Consider the following 24,238-nt stretch of genomic DNA (forward strand, 5'->3'; position numbering starts at 1 on the left):
GCTCCTGCATTCAGCCTACTTGCATATTGGTGAGTGAGTGCATATAAGGGCAGGAACTTAACTATTAGCAAGGTCTTCTGTGTTTTCACCTTAACAATTTCAGGGGAAATTCCCAGTGCTGCTTTAAATACTTTGCTTTGCAACAACTCCAAGCCAAGATGTATAATTTTCAGATTTTACTGTCGAAAAAGTGCTTTCTTTTATTTTTATTTTGTTCTTGTTATGTTTTGCTTTGTTTTTATACACTTGACCAAAACAACCTACAGTTAACAGGATCTTTTATGAAATTATGAAACCAGTCTTGATTAAATATTATTTTCTATGACTGTTTTAAAATTATAGGTAGTCATTGCTAAAAATGTTCAATAGAACAAAAATGAATTAAAATAATAAAAGTTAAATTCTTCATAAAAATGAGAAACTACAAAATAAGTATTATTTGATAGATATTTAAGTAAGCATTTAATCAGCCATTAACATAGTAAAACAAATATAAAAAATATAATTCTCAAATGTGAAATGAATAAGTAAATAAGCTTTTTAAACTACTAAAAATGAAATAAATAAGGTATGAATGTTGAAACAAGGATTTTTGTTCACAGTGCTAGGAAGTAAGTCCCATTCAAGTTCAAGGGACCTTAATCTTATGAGTGGGTCTTTTAGTGTTTCCTTAATATTGTCTTTTGTATATAAGTTTCTGCTTTGCAAAGTTAAATGCAATAAAGAGCCACAAACTTAATTCTGAAGTTGCTTACTGACTATAAAGTTTCATATACAGAAAAATAGTAAAATTCAGACATATACACAGTATCAGGTACATATTGTAATTTTTGATTATGTATTTTTATTATATAATAAAATTGCATTGAAACTAATCTCAAACTAAGTGTTCTTAACTTGCTGGAAAAAGAAAAAAAAGTCAAACATGTTAAGTACAGAATTAAAATAATGCCTAAAAATTATTGTTTTCTCAATTATAATTTTTAAATTAACTATTTTATACATGTACCCAATACACTGGAATTATATCATGCATACCTCTCTTACCCCACCCTGGACCCCTGCCAGCCCCTTCTAGCAAATTCTGCTCTGCATCCCTGTAACATTTTGTGTGCAGATCTTGTACAGGACATCAGAGCAGCTGTTTGATCTTCTTTGCTGTGGCCATTACATATGCAATTGTGTCCCTGCCTCCAGGATTAAAGGCATGTTTAGATGCTGTGAAATTTCTACCTAAAATAAACTTTTATGAAGAATGGACATGCTGACACTCAAGCATGCACATTCTATAGTCCAGTCAGAAGGCTTGATACATATTCAGAATCAGGACCCAAAATGGGCAAAATGAATCTAAAAGTGTGTCCACAGGAAGACACAGCTAGCTGACCTTTAATTTTTTTCCTACAAGTGTGATTAATTGTTTGATGTAGAAATAGTATCAGCTGAGGAATCTGAAATGAGACTATTTTAAAACAATTTTTTTGTTGTTGTTGTCCATAATTCCTCGAAACAGCAAGAATCGCTGCCACTACTGTTCTTGCAAGTGTTTTGTTTGGTTTCCTTTGATGTGCTTGGGGCAGAGACATCATATTTACCCTACAACAGATTTAAAGTTTAAATATAAACATGGCTACCTCTGGTCACTAAAATGTTATGTCAGTGTGACATGTAAAGATACTGAAGGAGCTAAAGGGGTTTGCAACCCATAGGAAGAACAACAATATCAACTAATCAGACCCCAAGAGCTCCCAGTGACTAAATCACCAACCAAAGAGTACATATGGCTCCAGCCACATATGTAGCAGAGGATAAACTTGTTGGACTTCAATGGGAGGAGAAGCCCTTATTCCTAGGAAGGCTCAATGCCCCAGTGTAGGAGAATGCCAGGACAGAGAAGCAGGAATGGGTGGGTGGATGGGGGAAAAGCCTCATGGAAGCAAAGGAGGGAGATAGGGAATTTCCAAAGGGTAAACAGAGGAGGGGGATAACATTTTAAATGTAAGTAAATAAAATATCCAAGAAAAAAGAAAAAAAGTCTAAAATGATTAGTATACTTAACATGATTTTAGGATTTTTTAATGCTTTTTACTAATTCCTTGAGAACTTCATACAATGAATTTTGATCATATTCAGCACTCCCCCTCCCCCTCTCCCTCCCATATCCACCCTTATCAACCAACTTCCCGTTCTCTGCCCCTTAGAAGTTCAATTAAAATATAATTGTATCATTCCTCCTTTCTCTGTCATCCCTCCCACCTATCTGAGTCCCTCCAAAAGGTGCATTGTAAAAAAACAAAACATGAATTAGTCAGCATATATATATAGAGATGATATAGATAGATATAGATATAGATATGGATATGGATATGGATATGGATATGGATATGGAGACGGAGACGGAGACGGAGACGGAGACGGAGACGGAGACGGAGACGGAGACGGAGACAGAGACAGAGATAGAGATAAATATAGATAGATAGGACCTGCTAAATCCCTTGAGTGTGGTTGCATGCAGTGTTCCTAAGGCTAATAGCTCAGCACTACATATGGAACAAGAAGGTCAGGTTCTCTGCAGGCCCACCATATGTTATGGTAATTCTTCCAGTTGTGTTTGAACAGCTGTTTTGCTATGATCTCTTTTTTTTTTACTTTCTTTCTTTTTTACTTTTTCTTTTTACTTTCTTTTTTGCTTTCTTTCTTCTTTCTTCTTCCTTTCTTCCTTCCTTCCTTTCTATCTTTCTTCTTTCTTTCTTTCTTTCTTTCTTTCTCTTTCTTTTTTTCTTTCTTTCTTTCTTTCTTTCTTTCTTTCTTTCTTTCTTTCTTTCTTTCTTTCTTTCTTTCTTTCTTTCTTTGGAATGTTTAAAAATGCTTACGATATCAATTCCTATCTGAATGAATCCCGAGGACTAGAGAATAACAATGCTGTTTTACCATGTGTCTTTCTTCAGAAGAGTAAACTGAAGGAGGATATCTACTCCAGACTGTTCCCCAGGATGTGATATTTGTCCCATTTTGGAGTTGCTAGAGGTTAGTATGCAGTGTTGCAAATGGATAACTTGGGGGTAGAAAAATAATTTTAATTAAAATAACATTTCTATGACACTGAATGATTGCTTACACTGTAATAAATGGATTAAGCACTGACTGGTCCAGGAGGAGTGGGGGCAAAGAGCTGTTCCCTCTTCCCAAAACTTGGAGTATGTTTGGCTACTATTCTACTGTAACTAAACAGTAACTGCTGAATATGCAAAAACAGTAAATAGTTATCAGGATTTAATGATTTAGGTCAATAAAACTAAGGGCCTATGCAGGTTGTCCTTCCATGATGAAGTCCCTAAATCTGTATTTCTATGGGTTAACTGAATGATCCAGCAATAACTGAACTCCTGTTGTCCCATTTTCCTTAAATTTTGCACTTAGCTATCCTACATTTGACCCATTTAATTGAGTATTAGTGGTGAAATTGCAGATGTAATTTTGGTTGGAGTAGATAACTTGGCCTCAATAGCACAAATCTAGCTGTCTTGCTGTTCAGGCAGAGGGAATAATCATTAATCAGGGCAACATCTGAGACACCTGGCAATAAATCTTCTTCTGCCCTTGTTATGGTTTATTAAAAAACATACACCTTTTTGTTTTATTAAAAATATCATGCATTCCAATTTGAGTTACTCAGCTATTCTTGGGTATGTTGCTTGTCCTCAAATTCAGTTGACCTACCAAGAGTAACATTAAAGAAAGCTGACTTTTCCTCTGTCATCATCTATTAAGTACCTGAAGAAAACCTAAGACAGACCTAGTACAAAAGAAAAAGAAACACAAAAACAAAAAACAAAACAATGAAGACTGGTTTTTCCACTTCTCTTTATCTCTCCCCCTTTCAATTTTGAATAGTTTAAAAGTTAAAGAATATTTTCTATAAATTCTAACTAAAGAATACACATGGATGGACCCATGGTTCCAGCTACATATGTATCAGTGGATGGCATTATCTGGCATCAATGGAGGGGGAGGCCTTTGTTCCTATAAAGGCTTGATGCCCCAGCATAGGGGGATGCTAGGTTGGTGAGGCAGAAGTGGATGGGCCCATGGGGAAGCACCCTCATAGAAGAGGGGGTAGGGGAGGGATTAGGGGGTTTGCAGAGGGGAAACCAGATGGGGTTTAACATTTGAAATGTAAATAAATAAAATAACCAATAAACACTTTAAAAAATATTAACAATGTAACTTTTTGTTATTAGATATTTTCTTTATTTACATTTCAAATACTATCCCCTTTCCTGACTTCCCCTCCAAAAACTCCTGTCCCATCCCCATCCCCCTGCTCACAAACCTACCCATTCCTAATTTTCTGTCCTGGCATTCCTTTATCCTGGGGCATCCAGCCTGCTCAGGACCAAAGGCCTCTCCTCCCTTTGATGTCCAACAAGGCCATCCTCTGCTCCATATGCATCTGGAGCCATGGATCCTTCCATATGTACTCTTTGGTTGGTGGTTTAATCCCGGAGCTCCTGGGGATACTGGTTGGTTCACAGTGTTGTTCCTCCCAAGGGACTACAAGCCCCTTCAGTTCTTTCTCTAGCTCATCCATTGGGGACCTTGTGCTCAGTCCAATGATTGGCTGAGAACAGCCACCTCTGTATCTGTCAGGTGCTGGCAGTGCCTCCCAGGAGACAGCCATATCAGACTCCTGTCAGCAAGTTCTTGTGGGCATCCACAATAGTGTCCAGGTTTGGTGACTGTATATGGGATGGATCCCCAGGAGGGGCAGCCTCTGGGCAGTCTTTCAGAAGCATCTAAAGGAACATTCAACATCCTTAGTCATCAGGAAAATGCAAATCAAAACAACCCTGAGATTCCACCTCACACCAGTCAGAATGGCTAAGATCAAAAACTCCTGAGACAGCAGGTGCTGGTGGGGATGTGGAGAAAGAGGAACACTCCTCTACTGCTGGTAGAATTGCAAGCTGATAAATCACTCTGGAAATCAGTCTGGCAGTTCTTAACAATATAACTTAAGCCTGAAACTATTTCCATCAAATGGCACCAGTCCTATAACTCAGTTGTCAAGATCTAAACTATTAACTCTGTATCTGCTGGAAACTTTCAATTGACCATGGATTTCAGTCAACAAAGTATCAAGGGACTGGAGCCTATACACTGTTCTGCATATGGTATGACAAGAAGCTCACTATAATTAGTAGATCAGTTGCAAGAGGCAGATGAACAAGTAGAAGTCATCAGAGAATGTGCATCACTGAGAGGCAGGAAAATATGCAAAATGGTTTAGCCTAGTTTTATAGTGTCAAACTGCTTTGGGCACTGTAAGGTTATATACAGTTTTTGTTGTTGATTGCTGGTTGTTTTTGTTGCTGTGTTGTTGTGCTTGATTAATAACAATTCTAGTATTGTGTACTTCATCTAAAAACATGAAACTCTGTATTGGATAATTACCATGTGGTAATAAAACTTTTAGTGAAAACTGTTTGTGTTTTCTTTGATTTTCATATAGTTCTAAATTTTCATTTTGGTATCCTCAAAGCCTAAAACTTGAAATAATAACCTTTCTAATTTCCTAAGTGGGACTGTCATTTCATTGTTTATCCCTTTCTTCCAGGCCCTTTCCCAGCCTTCTTTACTTCCCATTTGCTGCACAGTGATGATTCTATTTTCTAAACCACTTCCCTGTATTATTGTAGAGGTGTAACCCATAAAAATTGGGTATTTTGCTTATATGTCATTTTCAATAAATTTTATTGTGCTATATATTTTGAACTATTAACTATTATTTTTTAGCAGTTCTATGCTGACAATCATTATGCCCAATTTCTCACTTACATTCTTTCTTTGCACAGTAATTCTTTGAAATGCACAACTGTTCATTGCATATTGACATACAATTTCCAGTATATGGTGCCATGATAAATTTGTCAGAAAATATCACCTAGAATTGTTGTCTGTGCAAACATCTTAGATGATTTCCAAGAAACGAAAGCCCACAGCTCAGTACATGGATTTCCAACAGTTAACAAGGATTTTGTGCATTCACTGCAGCAGAGAGTATTTGGGTAGCACTCCACCAGGTGTCATAATCAGGTCTTCTCTATCTTTGATAATATTCACTGTTAACCATTTCCCTATCATTGCTCCATATGGTAACTATTAGTAGTATTTCTCTTTTCCTATAATTCAAAACATCTTTTCATATACTTCTTAAGTATGCAGCTTCTAGTATGTAGATAATTTGTTATGCATATGCCAAGTGTTGCTTAGTTTTTCATCCTATTTTTTGATTTTTTTGTTTGTTATACTTTGTATTTAGCTCCTCTGTTCCTAAATATAAATTAACAAGCTGGGAGTAGTGGCATAAATCAGAAGTCTCAGCTGCTCAGGTATCTGAGGCAAGTGGGTCACCAGAGTCATGTAGTGCTGTGGGAAATATTAGAAAAGAGGGACCATCTTGGCTAGCCCTATTTGGTGGTTTTCCCTGCTCCAGTTTGACTGCCTCAGAGCTGCCTGTCCCTTCTCAGCCATCTACCCCCTTGGGCTACTTGTCACAAAACCCCTTAACCCAGTAAATCAAAACTCTAGAAGCTTATAATTCATCAGTCAAATTTATATATTAATAAATTCTCAATTCACAAGATATGCACACAATAATCTCAGAGCCATTGATAATTGTATAAATTGCTCACCTAGATAAGACAAATTGTCCTGTAATTATCCCTTCCTCATAAGATATTCATAGCTACTTGTGGGTATTTAAAGCCATACAGAATCTGTATCCTCTTTTCCTTCCTCCATCTTCCTCCCTTCTCCTCTGTCTTCTCTGTTCCCTCCTCTGCTCCCCCAAGCTTTTCAGCTCCACCTTCCCTTCCACTGTCCAACCACTCGCTCTAGCCTTTATTTTACAAGTTAAGGTGGGAAGAAGATTCAAAAGAAGTCACCTGTGTACCTTGTCCATCCAAAGCCCCTCCTGGAATAGTGGAATTAGCATCAAAATACAAACAGCACCAGGAGTATCCACAACAACATAGGAGTTTAAAACTCCTCTGTGGTGTGTGTGTGTGTGTGTGTGTGTGTGTGTGTGTGTGTGTGTGTAAAAGAGAGATAAAAACATAACCTGCAGACTTTCTTATCATTTCATACTTTTCCCCTCTGTGATTTGTGTATTTTGCATCTTGCTTAGGAATTCTCCCTATGACAACCATGAAAATTAAATTATGAATTTTCATATACTCTTTCTTTACCTAACTCTATTATAGTGTCTTTAATTCATTTGTTTACAAACATTTTTATAATTGAACCCAGAACAATGCTAATAATTTAAGTGAATTTACTTACTCTTTGATTTGTGTCTACTAAACAAATATTTAAGAAAGAGTCATTTTCTTTAACTTGTATTTAATTCATCACAAAGTTGCTCTAGTTTAAAAGGGTGTTACTTTTATTACAGAACTGACACTAAAACAAAGAAAAAATTGTGGTGTTTTTTAGAGGAGGTCATTTGCAAAAGGGGAGACTCCAATTCAGTGAGACTTGAATTTATGTGAAGCAGGGTATATTTTCTGCATTTGATGTAACAGCAAGTCTGCTAGATATTTTTACATTCAAAAATATTTTAGATTCTCCAAATAGTCATATTATATTACATCTATTATTGAAGAACAATTTTAATTCAACAATATGTCTGCTTTGGCAAAGAATCATATTCAAAGACCTTCTAGGTCTGTTTAATCCAGATGGAATACAAACATGACACACACTTTTATCACTTCTGGCTGGAATATAGATTAAGAGTCTTAGTCATACATTTAATTCCAAAATGACATCTAATTGAGGGATGAAGTGAGAAATCAATGAAAGATTTGACAGAATGTGTTAGAAATAGGATATACCCAATTCTTGTGAGAACAGCAGAGTAAGAGAGTTGACTTTGGAAAGCAGCAGCAACAGAGAGAGAGGAGGGAAGGGAGAGGGAGCAGGACCAGAAGTGGGAGCAGGAGCAAGATAGGAAGAGAGATAAAAGGAGAGATAAAAGGAGAGAGAGAGGGGGGGAGGGAGTGAGGGAGAGAGAGAGAGAGGGAGAGAGAGAGGGAAAGGGAGAGAAGAACAGGAAGAGAGAGATAGAGGCAGAGAGGGAGAGTTTTATGAGCCAAAGAATGAGAAGAAGCCTGAAGATTAGAACAGATTAAAAGAGTTAGTTTAAGGCCAATCAGAACAATTCAGACAGAAACCAAGAGAAGCCAGTCTGAATCAGTTAGCCCAGAGAGGCATTTGAGCCAGGAAAGCTGAGTTTAACCACCTTGCCAGACTTCAGAAAGAACTAGAAAGTTTGAACTTATTCAACAGTATGTCTCTGAGGTTACAATTACATCAAGAGAATAAAATTTACATTTATCTTTTATAATTTTCTGATTTCTTTCAATGTCTAATCGAAGTAGCAATTTTTCTATTAGTGTTAATAGATTATTTAGCCACATAGTACCAAGACTAAATGTGATAAAAAAAAAAGCACATTGTTTTTTCACTTTTTTTTATTCGATATAATTTATTTACATTTCAAATGATTTCCCCTTTTCTAGCCCCCCACTCCCCGAAAGTCCCATAAGCCCCCTTCTCTCCCCCTGTCCTCCCACCCACCCCTTCCCACTTCCCCGTTCTGGTTTTGCCGAATACTGCCTCACTGAGTCTTTCCAGAATCAGGGGCCACTCCTCCTTTCTTCTTATACCTCATTTGATGTGTGGATTATGTTTTGGGTATTCCAGTTTTCTAGGTTAATAACCACTTATTAGTGAGTGCATACCATGATTGATCTTTTGAGTCTGGGTTACCTCACTTAGTATGATGTTCTCTAGCTCCATCCATTTGCCTAAGAATTTCATGAATTCATTGTTTCTAATGGCTGAATAGTACTCCATTGTGTAGATATACCACATTTTTTGCATCCACTTTTCTGTTGAGAGATACCTGGGTTCTTTCCAGCATCTGGCAATTATAAATAAGGCTGCTATGAACATAGTAGAGCATGTATCCTTATTACATGGTGGGGAATCCTCTGGGTATATTCCCAGGAGTGGTATAGCAGGATCTTCTGGAAGTGAGGTGCCCAGTTTTCAGAGGAATCGCCAGACTGAATTCCAGAGTGGTTGTACCAATTTGCACCCCCACCAGCAGTGGAGGAGTGTTCCTCTTTCTCCACACCCTCTCCAACACCTGCTGTCTCCTGAATTTTTAATCTTAGCCATTCTGATTGGTGTAAGATGAAATCTTAGGGTTGTTTTGATTTGCATTTCCCTAATGATTAATGAAGTTGAGCATTTTTTAAGATGCTTCTCTGCCATCCGAATCTTTTCAGGTGAGAATTCCTTGTTTAACTCTGTACCCCATTTTTTAATAGGGTTGTTTGGTTTTCTGGAGTCTAACTTCTCGAGTTCTTTATATATATTGGATATTAGCCCTCTATCTGATGTAGGATTGGTGAAGATCTTTTCCCAATTTGTTGGTTGCCGATTTGTCCTCTTGATGGTGTCCTTTGCCTTACAGAAACTTTGTAATTTTATGAGGTCCCATTTGTCAATTCCTGCTCTTAGAGCATACGCTATTGGTGTTCTGTTCAGAAACTTTCTCTCTGTACCGATGTCCTCAAGGGTCTTCCCCAGTTTCTTTTCTATTAGCTTCAGAGTGTCTGGCTTTATGTGGAGGTCCTTGATCCATTTGGATTTGAGCTTAGTACAAGGAGACAAGGATGGATCAATTCGCATTCTTCTGCATGCTGACCTCCAGTTGAACCAGCACCATTTGTTAAAAAGGCTATCTTTTTTCCATTGGATGTTTTTAGCCTCTTTCTCGAGGATCAAGTGGCCATAGGTGTGTGGGTTCATTTCTGGATCTTCAATCCTGTTCCATTGATCCTCCTGCCTGTCACTGTACCAATACCATGCAGTTTTTAACACTATTGCTCTGTAGTATTGAAAAAGCACATTTTTATAATCTAACCTTTTATTTTGATTTGTATAGGACAGCGGTTTTGATGGGGTTCTGACAGATTTTTGCCACTAAGAGATTTTTACTTCAAGTAAAGGCTCCAATATAGAAGTTAGATTTGCTTCCAAAATACATTAAAAAAAAAAAAAAGCTAAGAGAAGTGGGATGTGAAAATTCTGGAAAGAGGGAAAACTTGCATTTTCTTTTTCTTTAATTTTGTAAAATTATAATATAATTGCATCATTTCCCCCTTCCTCCTCCAACTAAACCTTCCCATATACAGTGCCTTCACTTTGCTAAATTTTCACATTTTTTACATATATGTGTAGATGTTTTCTCTCCAATTTTTTATTGTTCCATTTATGTGTGTTTAGCATCCTAAATTCTCTTACAGTTGATCTCATTACCACTTGTACATGTATGTCACTGCTTTTTTTGTTTCTTTAACTCCAGCATTTCTCAGAAAACTCACCTTGATGATATCAATTCATTGAAAAATCTGTCTCTGTGCCAAACCCTGTACACACATTGCCTGAGATTTGATAGCCACACTCATTCCATTTTATATCTCTTCTTTAAAAAAGAAAGTATGGAATAGAATACAGTCCAAGATCATATGGGTGTACTAGAGACATAAATTATTTTTCTGATTATAAATCTCTGCTGATTTGGGGGCTATTATTTTTACCTTCTGACTCATCCCTGGATTTCTCTTTTTTCTTTCTTTCTTCCTTCCTTCCTTCCTTCCTTACTTTCTTTCTTTCTTTCTTTCTTTCTTTCTTTCTTTCTTTCTTTCTTTCTTTCTTTCTTTCTTTCTTTCTTTCTTTCTTTTTTGATCTTTACAGAAAAATTCCCATACTAATCAAAATAGACTTTATTTTAATTTAACTCAACTAATGATGTTCTTTGATTGTCTTACAAATGGTTTGAACTTAATTTAAGTGTCTTAAAATATGGCTTGTTTTGGACACAATAGTTTTGCTATATCTCTAACAAGTGTCTTTCAATTTTTAATTTTTCCAGTTGTTTAGGTGGAGAAAGCATTGTTTTGTTTATTTGTTTACTTGTAAGTAAAGCTTATCCTATCTAATTTTCAGGTCAAAATGTTTTTCACTGAAATATTTATAACTTTTTAAAAGTGAATATCTACTCAGTAGATATTATCTAACCTCTTAGGCAATCACTATATAGTAGGAAAATTGTATTTGCACTGGCCAAACAGAATAAGTTGCTTTTCAAATCATACTACTGATATCTTGGTTACATTTTGCATTCTTCATGGCTTTGTGCTGGTATCTTCTGAGACAATGAATATTTCCCTTCTTTTATTATGTTATTTCCCAGAATATATATAGATCATGCACATGCTCATTTCAGTTTTCTTTCATAGAGTACATACTATTTTCATTTCTGTTTTTCATCAGTTTTCTCTATTGTAAAGCCTTTCTGTACTCTTACATTTTCTCAAAGGCTTCAAAATGCCTCACAAATATCTCAGAACAAAATATATGAAGATTAAAAGTGCTGTTTCAATAAAATCCATTTCTTTCCCAAGATTATATTATCAGGTGAGATATGCAGATTGAATTCCTGCATATGTCTCTAGCATTTGTGGCCAAATAACTAGGATTTATTCTATAAATTTAGTCCATTTGTATATGTATATTTCAATCTGAGGTATAAAGCTCCACCAGAACATGAATGTTCTAATAACTTGCTCCTGTTAGAATAATCAGTCCTAAAATTCTTGACATGATAGAGAATTGTAAGATTTAAGAGTAAAATTATTCTTTTGTATAACTATATTTTAAGCCCAGTACTTCCATTTCTTTTTTCTGCTTTTTATATTTTCCTAGCCTGTTTAACTACTGCAATTACTTGGGATACTGGCTATGATATAGCATATCCAAAAATTAGAAGAACCAGGAAATTCATATCAGTCTGAGAAAACAGCATACTTTTAAGTTCCAATGTATTTTAGAGTGTGAAAAGCAGTACTATATCTAACCATATACAGAAATCTTAAAGTAAGCCCATTGACTAGTTGAAAATAAACAAAGCAACATATGACATTTGAAACAGAAATGAGAGAAAGAGCAGGATGGTCAGCAGGCAGATATATAAGGTTCTCATCTTCTGACCACAAGATGAAGAGATTTCCCAATAGGTTTTTTCCAAAAAAATTGAATTTTATGTAATAAACTATTTTTTCCTGTCCTGAGTCATATCTTCTGTTTTCTTCAAGATGAAGAATAGGAATCAAGTTCGTGACCTAGAAACATAGACATTTTGCTCATTTTTCATTTAGTAAAGTCTTAGTGAAGTTGATGAATGCTTCACCTAAGAAACTGGAACACAAGAATTTTCCACCTGGTCAACATCCAACTTTGCTCTCTCAATCCTATATCCCAATCAAAGCATAGATTCAGTTCATTTAAAACCTCCAATCTTCAATGCTGTCACTTTGCAGAATGCAGCCCTTTGTCTTAACAACCTCCTGAATTATTTGGGTATTTCCTTCCAACCACCTTTGGCTAACAACTCAATTGAATGCAAGCAATTTCTATCACTAAGAAATCTTGCCTGGGTATAAGAGATGGGAGTTAAGATTCCATATTCCCCCTTACTAGAAATCATCATTAAGATCACTTTCATAGATTACAAGAAGTTCTACTGGACTAGGATTCCACACCTTGCCAATGCCTCCTCCCATAATCCCTGCTATCCCTTACAACACTTTTTTTTCCAACCCATCTCTTCAGATCTGGTCCTCCTAGTGCACTTCTCACCTTCTCCAAGTTTGTTCATAAAATCTATTCTATTTCACATTATGAGATAAATCCAAATGTCTACCTTAGACCATTCCACTTTATATAACATCTCTGGGTCTGTACATTGTCTTTTGATTATCATTTATTTAATAGCAAAGTCCCACTTATAACTGAATACATATCCTCCTTATCTTTCTGAGCTTGATTTACTTAACTCACATTTTTTTTTCTATTACGTCCATTTGCCTGCAAACTTCACGATGTTATTTTTTTAACAGATGAGTAATGCTCCATTGTGTAAATGGGCTACATTTTCTTTATGCATTCTTCTTTTGTGGAATATCTTGGCTATTTCTCAGTTTTAGCTATTAGAAATTAAATACCAACAAACATGGTTGACCAAGTATTCTTGCTATATCTTGGGTATATGTCCAAGGATGATATATTTTGGTATTGAGGTAGACCATTTCCCATTTTTTTCAGGAATTGTTATATTTATTTCCACAGCAGCTGCATAAGTTTACAGTATTCCTTGCAATAGCAGTGTAGGGGGGCATGCCTTAACTGAGTGGTTCCATCTTGCTTTCAACACATCTCCTATTTTACTCCAGTTATTTTCTAAAACTGAAGGTGTTACTTAATAACTTTTCCAAAATCTCTTGCTCATTCCTTTCAACTATACCAGGGTCTTCTGCCTTATTATTACATATGTGGATCTTTCCAAGAAGTTAAATTTCCAGGATAATGGTATGCTACTGTTATCATGAAAGCATTGGCAAATCATAAACCACATGCAGGGGTTTTGATTAACTTTCTGGTAACACCCCAATTGATTAATAAAATCTTACTATCTAGAATAATATTTTATCTTCTATATCTGGATATATTATTTATCCTATAGATTTTTTTTGTTTTTTGGGGTTTTTTGTTTTGTTTTGTTTTTTGGATTTGTTTTTTTCGAGACAGGGTTTCTCTGTGTAGCCCTGGCTGTCCTGGAACTCACTCTGTAGACCAGGCTGGCCTTGAACTCAGAGATCCGCCTGCCTCTGCCTCCCAGAGTGCTAGGATTACAGGCATGCTCCACCACTGCCCGGCCCTATAGATATTCTTAATGTTACCTATTTGTTAAAATTCATTTATCAGCAATGGAGGAGTGTTCCTCTTTCTCCACATCCTCACCACCATATGCTGTTACTTGAGTATTTTATCTTATCCATTCTGATTGGTGTAAGGTGGAATCTCAGGGTCATTTTGATTTGCACTTCCTGGATTACTAAGAATGTTGAGCATTTCTTTAAGTGGTTCTCAGCCATTTGAGATTCCTCTCTGGAAAAGTCCCACTTTCGTTCTATGCCACATTTTATTATTAGGTCATTTGGGTTTTTTGGAATCTAACTTTTTGAGTTCTTTATATATTTTGGTTATTAGCCCTCTATTGAATATAGGGTCAGTGAAGATCTTTTCCCAATCTGTAGGCTGCTGTTTTGTCCTATTGACAGTATTTTTTGCCTCCTTTGCTGGCGGAATTGCATACTTGTAAAACTATGCTGGGAATCAATCTGGTGGTTTATCAGAATATTGGAAATAGTTATATCTGAGATTCAGCTATATATGGTGGACAGATGCTCCACCATACCACAATAATTTGTGCTCAACTATGTTCATAGCAGCTTTACTTGTAATAGCCAGAAACTGGAAGCAACCTAGATGTTCCACAACAGAAGAATGAATATAGAAAATGTGGTTCATTTACACAATATTAAATTTAATAGTATTAAACTATCCAGCTACTAAAATGGGGACATCCTGAATTTTGCAGGCAAATGAATGGAAGTAGAAAATATCCTCTTGAGTGTGGTAACTCCAACCCAAAAGGATATACATAGTATGTACTCACTGATTATTGGATGTTAGTCAAAAAGTATAGATTATATATGATCCATCCCACAGACCCTAAGAAGTTAAACAGGTAAGGCCCAAGTGAGTATGCTTAAATCCCACTTAGAAGGGGGAGCCAAATAATCATGGGAGGCAAAGGGAGGGAGAAAGGCAGGGATGTGGGTAGAAAAGGGAAGAGGTAGGGGAAAGGGAATCAGGATCAGGTGTGTGTGGAGACAGGACAAAAGTTCAGAGTTCCAGGAGAATGAATGGAAATATGCAGTTGACTGGGGTGAGGGGAAACACTAGAAAGTTCCAAAGTCCTAGGATGGGGGACCCTTCCAGGACTCAATGCAAATGACCTTATCTGAAATTCTAAACAGTAGGAATATTGAACCTGAAGAGTTCCCATTCAGTACTCAGACTCAATCTTCCAGTGGAGGATTGGGAACACCAATCCACCTATAGAACTTCTGACCCAAAATGGCTCCTGTCTAAAACACTTGAAGGGACAAAATGGGAGAAGAAATTTAAGGAATAGCCTACCAGTGACACTCCCAACTTGGGAATCATCCCATGGGCAGGCACCAAATTCTGATACTATTGCTAATGCTATGTTGTGCTTGCAGAGATGCTGTGCGACCTCCCATGGCTGCCCTCTGAGAGGCTCTGCCAGAAGCTGACTGAGATAGATGTAGATACTCACAGCCAACCATTGGAGGGAGATCAGAGACTCTGATGAAAGAGTTAGTGTAAGGATTGAAATAACAGAAGGGGACAGCAACTACATAGGAAGACCAACAGTAACAAGTAACCTGGATCTCTGGCAGCTTCCAGAGAGGGAGCCACCAACCAAAGAACATACTGAGGCTGGTCTGAGGCCTCTAGAACCTATGTGCCAGAAGGCTACCTTGTCAAGCTTCACTGGCAATTTTTGAGATGTAAATAAATAAAATAATTGATGCTCATCATAAATACATCTCTGTTTAGTTTTAATCCCCTTGGTTCTAATGTCATATTTGTAGGCTCTTTTCAGAACAATTATACTTAAACTTTAACTCTGCTTGTTAGTTTTCTCTTGGGAGCCTGATTGACTAAATGTTGAAATGAACCTTATTTCTTATTGTTTGCTCCACTGGATTTGATATCTGGGCAAAAGAGAAATATTGAAGATTAAATCATTGTAAACCCTTACAAAATTAAATACCCACATAAATGGATTTAAAAACAAAACGCACAATCATCTCAAGAGATACAGAAAAAGCCTTCAACAAACTTCAAATGGCTTCATAATGAAAGTCCTAGCGAATATAGGACTATAGAGATCATATATTAATGTAGCAAATTCTATATATGAGAGCCCGTAGCCAACATCTTTTTTATTCTTTGTTTTACTGGATCCTTTATTTATTTATGTTTCAGATGACATCTCCTTTTCCAATTCCCCCCCAAACCCCCTAACCCATCCCTCTCCTCTTGCTTCTATGAGGGTGCTTCCCCCTCACCCACTTGCATTCCCCTACACTGAGGCATCAAGCCTGTATGGGACCAAAGGCCTCTTCTCCCATTGATGCAGGACAAGGCTATCTTCTGCTACATATGTAGCTATAGTCATTGGTCCCTCCATGTGTACTCCTTTGTTGGTGGTTAAGAACCTGGGAGCTCTGGTTGGTTGGTATTGCTGTTCTTCCTATTTAATTGCAAACCCTTTCAGTTCCTATAGTTCTTTCTCTAACTCCACCATCAGGGACCCCATGATTAGTTCAATGGTTTATAGCCAACATCTTAAATGCAGAAAAGATAAAAGTAATTTCTACTAAAGTTAGAGATGAGAAAAGGATGTTCATCATCCCCATTCCTTTTTATTATTATGCTTGAAGTAGTACTTAAATCAGTAGGTTAAGAGAAGGAAATTAATAATAAAAATAAATAATGATAAAATTAAAACTATGGTAAAATAAATAATAATAAAAATAATAAAAATAATGATAAAACAGTAAAGTTATGCATCAAACTGTCCCTATTTGTAGATGACATGATATTACACATCAGAGAGACCAAGAATTCTACCAAAAAATTTTTATAAATATTAAATAAATTCAGAAACTTGGCAAGATACAGAACCAACATTCACAAATCAATAACTTTGTATGTACTACCAACAAATTTCCACAGAAAAAGATTGTGGACACACTGATATTTAAAATTGACTTAAAGAAATAAAATATCGGAAATAAAACAAGTAAGTAGATGAAGGTAAGAGAGTAGAACTATCATCTTACAGAAAACAATGACTTCATATAATTTGATAAAAAAACCTATCTCATTCTTCATAGTCATATAAAGAACTATCTAGCCACTTAAATGAAATCATAAAAGATATAAAATAGCCATCATAATCTTGGCAAAAAGAACAAACAATGCTGGTGGGATTACTATTCTTTATCTCAAGTGCCATACACTACAGTGCCATAGTGAAAACTTAATATATTAAAACAAAAATAGATATGCAAATGCATGAACAAATCTGAAGACCCAAATGTGAGTCTGAATAATTATAGTCATTTAATATTTAACAATGATCCCAAAAGTAAACTGGAGAAAAGAAAAAAAAAATACCTCTAACAAATTTTGCTGGAAAAACTGGATGTCCATATGCAGAAGAATAGACCAAAAACCTACAATATGAAATCTGAAACTTCTAGAAGCAACTTAGTACCCTCATGCTAAAGAAGCAGGAAAGGATTTTATAAAAAAAAAAAAAAAAAGACTATGTTTGTCCCATAATTAAAGCCAACTATTGACAAGTAGAACTTCAAAATTTGGAAAGCTTTTGCTAAGCTAAGAGAAAAATCAATGCAAAGAAGAAATTTGCAGAACGGGAGAGAATCTCTGCCAGCTATACACCTGAGAGAATTAATATAGAGAATATATAAAAAACTCAAATAACAAAGAGCCAATCCATTTCAAATAATGGGATTGAGATCTGAACAGAGCATTCTTTTTTATTCCCCACAAACAGGACTTTTTATTGTCATTATTAAAAATCGTGGTTCTAAACCAACTCTTGGACTGGTGGTTCATAGCCATCAGCTCGTTCCACCTTAGCACCTGTCACCAGCTGTTTTCCAAGAACTGCCACCTTCACCGTGGAGCTCTATGAGCTTTCCCAATTCAAACTTGGGTTTCTTCAACATTTTTACTTTTCTAATGAAGACATTATGAAGAGGATAAATGGACTCGCAAGTCTTTTCTGTCTTTCCCAATGCTGTCTGGAATCAGTTTATTAACTACTTTCTTCAAGTCATTTGTTTGCCCTTCTTAGGTCATGATTTCCATCATCTTCTTCCAGATATGGCAGACCTGCTGGTGCTGTACTTAGGATTTCTTTCACTTTTTAGTGAAACCAACACAGAAAAGTCAGAGCAAATACCTATTGGTTGTCTTGACATCAACATAAGCTTAATCATGGTCTGCCACTTTGAACATGGATTACATCTTGTCCCAAGTAAGATCCATGCCATGGGAGTTGTCAGACAGTTTTTTCAATGAACATCCTCAGTAATTAGCTTGAATTATCTAAATGCAACTTTATCATTCTGTAGATCAGAAGGCTCACTTCAAGCACATGACCCTTGAGGCCATCAGAGACAGTTTTGGTTCCTTGAGTCCTTGTGACTGGTGTTTTCCCAATGTTCCTAATATTGAACATTGCAGGAGCTTTCACATCATACCAGTCTTTCTTAGAAAATAGATCAACCACTTTCTTCTTCTCTCCCTTCTTGTCATCTTTCATCAGGTGCTTGTTTTTGCCAACCTCCATGGTCCAATCAAAGAGACAAAAGGATGAACAGAAAATTCTTAAAAGCAGAAAAAAATGGCTAAGAAATATCTCACAAATGTTCATTGACCCTAGTGATTAGGATTAGGGAATTGCAAATCAAAACAACTGAGATTTCATCTTACCGAAGTCATAATGGCAAAATCAACAAAACAAGCACAACATATGCTAGATGCAATGTGCAGAGAATGGGCACCGCATCCAGGGATGGAGGGATTCGAACTGCTCCAGCAATTATGAAAATTAGTGTGTAGAACCTGCCCAAAACTAAAACTAAATATACCATATGACACTGCTATATCACTCATTGTCACATGCCAAGAAGATTCCACATCTCACTCCAGGTAGTTGCTCAGCCTTCCTCATTGCCATTCCTTTTACAACAACTAGGAAGTCTAAACAACCTAGACTTGCTTTACTTGAAAGATGGGTAATGAAAAAGTGGCACATATACACTGTTAGATACTATTCATCTGGAAAGAAAAATGTAAGTGGAGGGTACTAGTAACAATCATATGGGTGCCCAGACCCATAAACACAAACGTTATTTCATTTTCTCTGAAATCCCATGTTCCAATTCTTTAGATATTATTACATATGCTGGAATAAATTCATGAAACAAGAAAAGTAAAAAAAAGAAAATTTTCAGATGAGTCAATAGAGGAAAGAATAGCAGGACACAAGTTAGCTACACATGCTAACATTGAAAGGAGGATGGACAGTCATAGGATTTTGTTCCAAAAAAAGAACTACAGGCAACCATGGAATTCTGGGAGTGAGAGAAATAATCTTTCATAGGAAAGAGAACACTACTTGGTTAACCAATATCATATTGTCAGACATTAAAAATGTACACACACAAGTAACATTATTATACAGACAAAAAATGTTGTATTTATGTATTTAATGTTTGTGTTTATATGTTTGTCTCTGTGTGTGTTTGTGTCAGGGGTGGGGAATGGTGGGCTCAGACCAGTTCATCTCTGCTGCCAGGTTGGTGGATCAGTGTCTGTGAACTCCCAGGGATCCAGTTAGTAGAGACTGCTGCTCTGGAGGAGTTTTCCTCTTTCTATACATCCTTGCCAACATCTGCTGTCACCTGAGGTTTTTTTTTTTTTTTTATCTTAGCCAGTCTGACCGATATAAGATAGAATTTCAGGGTACTTTTAATTTGCATTTCTCTGATAACTGAGAACTTTGAACATTTCTTTAAGTACTTCTCTGCCATTCAAGATTCCTTCATTGTGAACTCTCTGCTTAGATATGTATCAGATATTTTAATTGGAACATTTGTTTTTTTGGAGTTTAGTTTCTTGAGTTCTTTATATATTTTGGATATTAGCCCTCTATTGTATGTGAGGTTGGCACAGATCTTTTCCCAATCTGCAGTTTGTAAATTTGTTCTATTTACTGTGTCTTTGGCCTTATTGAAACTTTTCCATGCCATGAGGTCCCATTTACCAATTCTTTATCTTAGAGTCTGAGCAACTGGAGTTATGTTTCAGAAATTTACCTCTGTGCTAATTAGTTTGAGACTCTTTCCTACTTTCTTTTCTATTAGATTCAGTCTATCTGGTTTTATGTTGAGGTCCTTATCCACTTGGACTTGAGCTTTGTGCTAGGTGATAAATATGGATTAATTTTCATTTTTCTATATATATAGACTACTAAGTAGACCATCAATTTTATTGAAGATGCTTTCTTTTTTCCATTGTATATTTTTGTCTTCTTTGTCAAATTTCAAGTGTCCGCAGGTGCATGGTTTCAGTTCTGGGTCTTCAATTCTATTTCATTGATTAAATTGTCTATCTCTGTACTAAGACAATGTGGGTCTTTTCATTATTTCTCTGTAGTACAGATTAAGGTCAGGGATTGTGATTCCCCCAGAAATTCTTTTATTGTTAAAAATTGTTTTCACTCTTCTGGTTTTTGTTTTTCCAAATGAAGTTGAGGATTGCTCTTTCCATATCTGTGAAGAATTGTGTTACAATTTTGAGGAAATTAAAGACTTTCTAAAGTTCATTAAAAATGAAGACACAGCACACCCAATGGGATACAATGAAAGCCAGGCTAAGTGGAAAATTCATAGCACAAATTTCCCTCAAAAGGAAACTGGAGAACTACTACACTAGCAAATTAACAGCACACCTGAAAGCCTTAGAAAGAAAAAGACGCAAACACACCTACTACAAGTAGGTAGCAATAAATAATCAAATGCAGGCTGAAATTAACCAATTAGAAAAAAAGAGAATACAAAGAATCAATAAAACCAAAAGCTGTTTTTTTTTTGAGAGAATCAACAAGTAGATAAACCCTTAGCCAAACTAATAAAAGGATCAGAAATGAAAACAGAGACATAAGAACAGAAACTGAGGAAATTCAAAATAAAATATATCTTACCATAAAAGTCATTACTCAATAAAACGGGAAACTCTAGATGAAAGAAGAGCTAATACCAGCACTTCTCAAACTATTCTATATAATAGAAACAGAAGCAACACTACCCAATTCATTCTATGAGTCCAATTTGTCTTATACCTAAACCACATAAAGACTCAACAAAAAAAGTTCAGACCAATTTCAATTATGAATATCAATGTAAAAATATTCAATAAAATTCTCATTGATGCAGAACTTGTTCAATATACAAAAACTCATTAATGTAATCAACTATATTAACACACTCAAAAAAATTCACATGATATCTCATTAGATGCTGAAAAAGCATTTGACAAAATACAATACCTCTTCATTTTAAAAGTGTTGGAGATATCATAGATATAAGGCCCATACATAAGCATAATAAAAACAATATATAGCAAACCAATAGCCAATATCAAATTAAATGGAGAGATACTCGAAATAATTCCTCTAAAATCAGGGGCAAGACAAGGCTTCCCATTCTTCCTGTATCCATTCAATATAGTACTACAAGTTCTAGCTAGGAGCAATAAGCCAAAAAAAAAAAAAAAAAAAAAAGCACGCAGTCAAGTAGATCTAGTCAGAAAAGAAGATGTCAAGGCAACACTATTTTCTGATGGCATGATAGTATGCATAAATGACCCCCAAAATTCTACCAGAGTACTTTAATAGCTGATAAAACAACTTCAATAATGTCACTGGATATAAAATTAACTCAAACAAATAAGTAGCCTTTCTTTTTAAAAATTATAGACAAGCTAAGAACAAAAATAGGGAAACACCAACCTTCACAATAGTCACAAATTATAAAAACTATCTTGGTGTAACTCTAAACAAAAAAGTGAAATATCTGTATGACAACAACTTCACATCTCTCAAGAAAGAAATTGAAAAGGAGCTCAGAAAATAGAAATATCACCCATGTTAATGGACTGGTAAAATTAACATAGTAAAAATTGTCATCCTATCAAAAGCAATCTACATATTCAACACAATCTCCCTCAAAATATTAGCTCTCTAACATGATTAATTGAGCTGTTGAAAGGATTAAGTAGTAGAGGTGCATACCTCTAAGACTGAGAAGCTAAGTTCTACACTTTATCATCATAGTTCAACGTGCACATGTACCTAAGTACATACTCAGATACACAATGAATCTACAAACTCAGGTTACTATAAGGAACAATACCTGTAATTCTAAGGAAAGTATACTTTGCTTATACATTTTGTAAGAGTCATTGAAAGGTGTCCTGTTTTTTTTTTTTTTTTCTACTGCTAGGATAATGAACATGACCAAAAGAAACTTTGGGAATTTGATGTCTACTATGAATGGTCAACCTCACTTTCTATAGAATAAACTAATACCCAATCTTGTTGGCAGATCTCAGAAGGAATCTCATGAGTAGATCATTTGAAGTAAGAAGACCTACCTGAATCTTGTCCGAACTTTCTGAGGAAAAGCAAGCTTTTTTGCCTTTTGCCTGTTTGTCATCACTCATGATGACAAGTTAATCTCTGCTATATTCCCTGCTTGGTGTTAGAACCTAGTTCTAAAAGATATTATCATAGGCTGAAGGCCAACTGGGATATGCAGTTTCAAGGAATGGACCAGATTTCTGGACTTTCTACAAAAAGACAGCATTGTTTATATATATATTCAGTATATTTTTCTATATTAGTCCATTTTCTCTTTTAACAGATTCCCTGACTAATACAGAGAAGGATGTTTTTATTTAGTTTGCACATCCCATCACAGTCCATCTTAGAGGGAAGCCAAAGCAAGAACTGAAGCAGAGAATGTGGGGAAAACTGGCTTTATCCCCATGGCTTATTTAAATTGCTTTTATATGTAGCTCAGGATCCTCTGCCCAGTTTTAGGGATCTGGGCCCTCCCACATCTATTTAATCATTAATCAGTAAAATGTCCCTACAGATGAGCTTACAATCCAATCAGATAAGGACTGTTTTCTTAATTGTTCTTCCATATTCCCAGATATCTCAAGTTTAAGTACACTTGACAATAAAATAACCAACAAAGAATATTTGGTGAATAACAAGAGTTTAAAAAATAACTACAATTAAATGGAAGATGTGCTGAAAGCAAGTAAGACAAAAGCCTTTCTTAAACCTGTGCCTATGTCTCTGGCTTCTTCTTTGTCCTGTTGGTGATTAAGAAATTGCTAATATATGATCAAGTATTTGTATAGTAACTGTTATGGCACCTCAAAATGGTGACATTGAAGTTGAAAGAAACCACTACATATATTAATGAAGATAAGAGCTGCTAATTGTTAGAGGTAAGAAAAACTATTCTTTGATGTCTGGTTTAGAAGTACATGCTCTAATCATTCCCTTTGCACAGTTACCATCTTTCCTTTAATCGTCTTTGTTAAGGCTGAAGAAACCTAAAATTCTCTTGTGTTCACACAGATGCTTCCCCAACCCCAAGCTTGACAGCCAATTCAATGTGTTTGGTTTTGATTTTACTCAGAACTCAACGGAACAAAAATTATAAAGGAATAAATGATACCACCTAAATAACCAAAACATAAGAAAGGTTGGTTTTAAAGAAACAGGACTGATGTCTGCAAAAGGTATAAGTTGTAACCCTAGGTTCAAAGTCTTTGATCATGACAAGAGCATTCATTCTTTTATTCACTCATTAAGTCACTATTTGTTAGCCATAGCCCACAAATCTTTGCTCATTTTAATGCCCAATTAAAAAAATTCTTTCTATTCCTTTACTATTTCAGAAAATATATTGTTTTTCACTTTTCAATGAAGCTTTTTTTCTAAAACTCTAGATTTCTAAATATGAGTATCCCTGAAACATCACAATTTTTTCTTAAATGCCTGTTTTCCATTTATTAGTGTCTTATAAGCATAAATTCTTCATATAGTTCATATAACCATATTAAGGATACTGGGTTTCAATTTTCAGTGCTTTTTTTTTTGTAAATGGATGCTATATATTTGAACTCTCATAATTAGAAACACATTTCCCTGATACAAGACACTTGAACATAAAAGCTGATAAACAAATCAAGTCCAAAAAACTAACTTGAGCTGTTCTTTGGAAAATGAGAACACTGAAGTCCATTTCAACTAACAGGCAGCTTTGGCTTCCAAACTGCCATTCTCCACGTTCTATACTGCTCTCAAAAGAAAAGGGGAAATCATTTGAAATGTAAATAAAAAAATTATATCGAATAAAAAAATTAACACATATGCAAATTTAAAAAAAAGAAATTTCAGAGCCCTCAGAATTGCAGGATAGGAACTGGGGCGAGACTGCAAACTATAAGATCACTTCCTCCATTAAGGCTCCTCCTCCCTAAG

The 24,238-nt window shown here is 35.6% G+C and overlaps 1 pseudogene; it reads right to left on the bottom strand.

The window, feature by feature from the left end:
* Positions 1 to 17,692: 17,692 nt before the first annotated feature.
* Positions 17,693 to 18,460, bottom strand: LOC127677493 (40S ribosomal protein S3a-like; annotated as a pseudogene).
* Positions 18,461 to 24,238: the final 5,778 nt, after the last annotated feature.

Source organism: Apodemus sylvaticus, chromosome 2 (assembly GCF_947179515.1).
Source record: "Apodemus sylvaticus chromosome 2, mApoSyl1.1, whole genome shotgun sequence".
NCBI classification, from domain to species: domain Eukaryota; kingdom Metazoa; phylum Chordata; class Mammalia; order Rodentia; family Muridae; genus Apodemus; species Apodemus sylvaticus.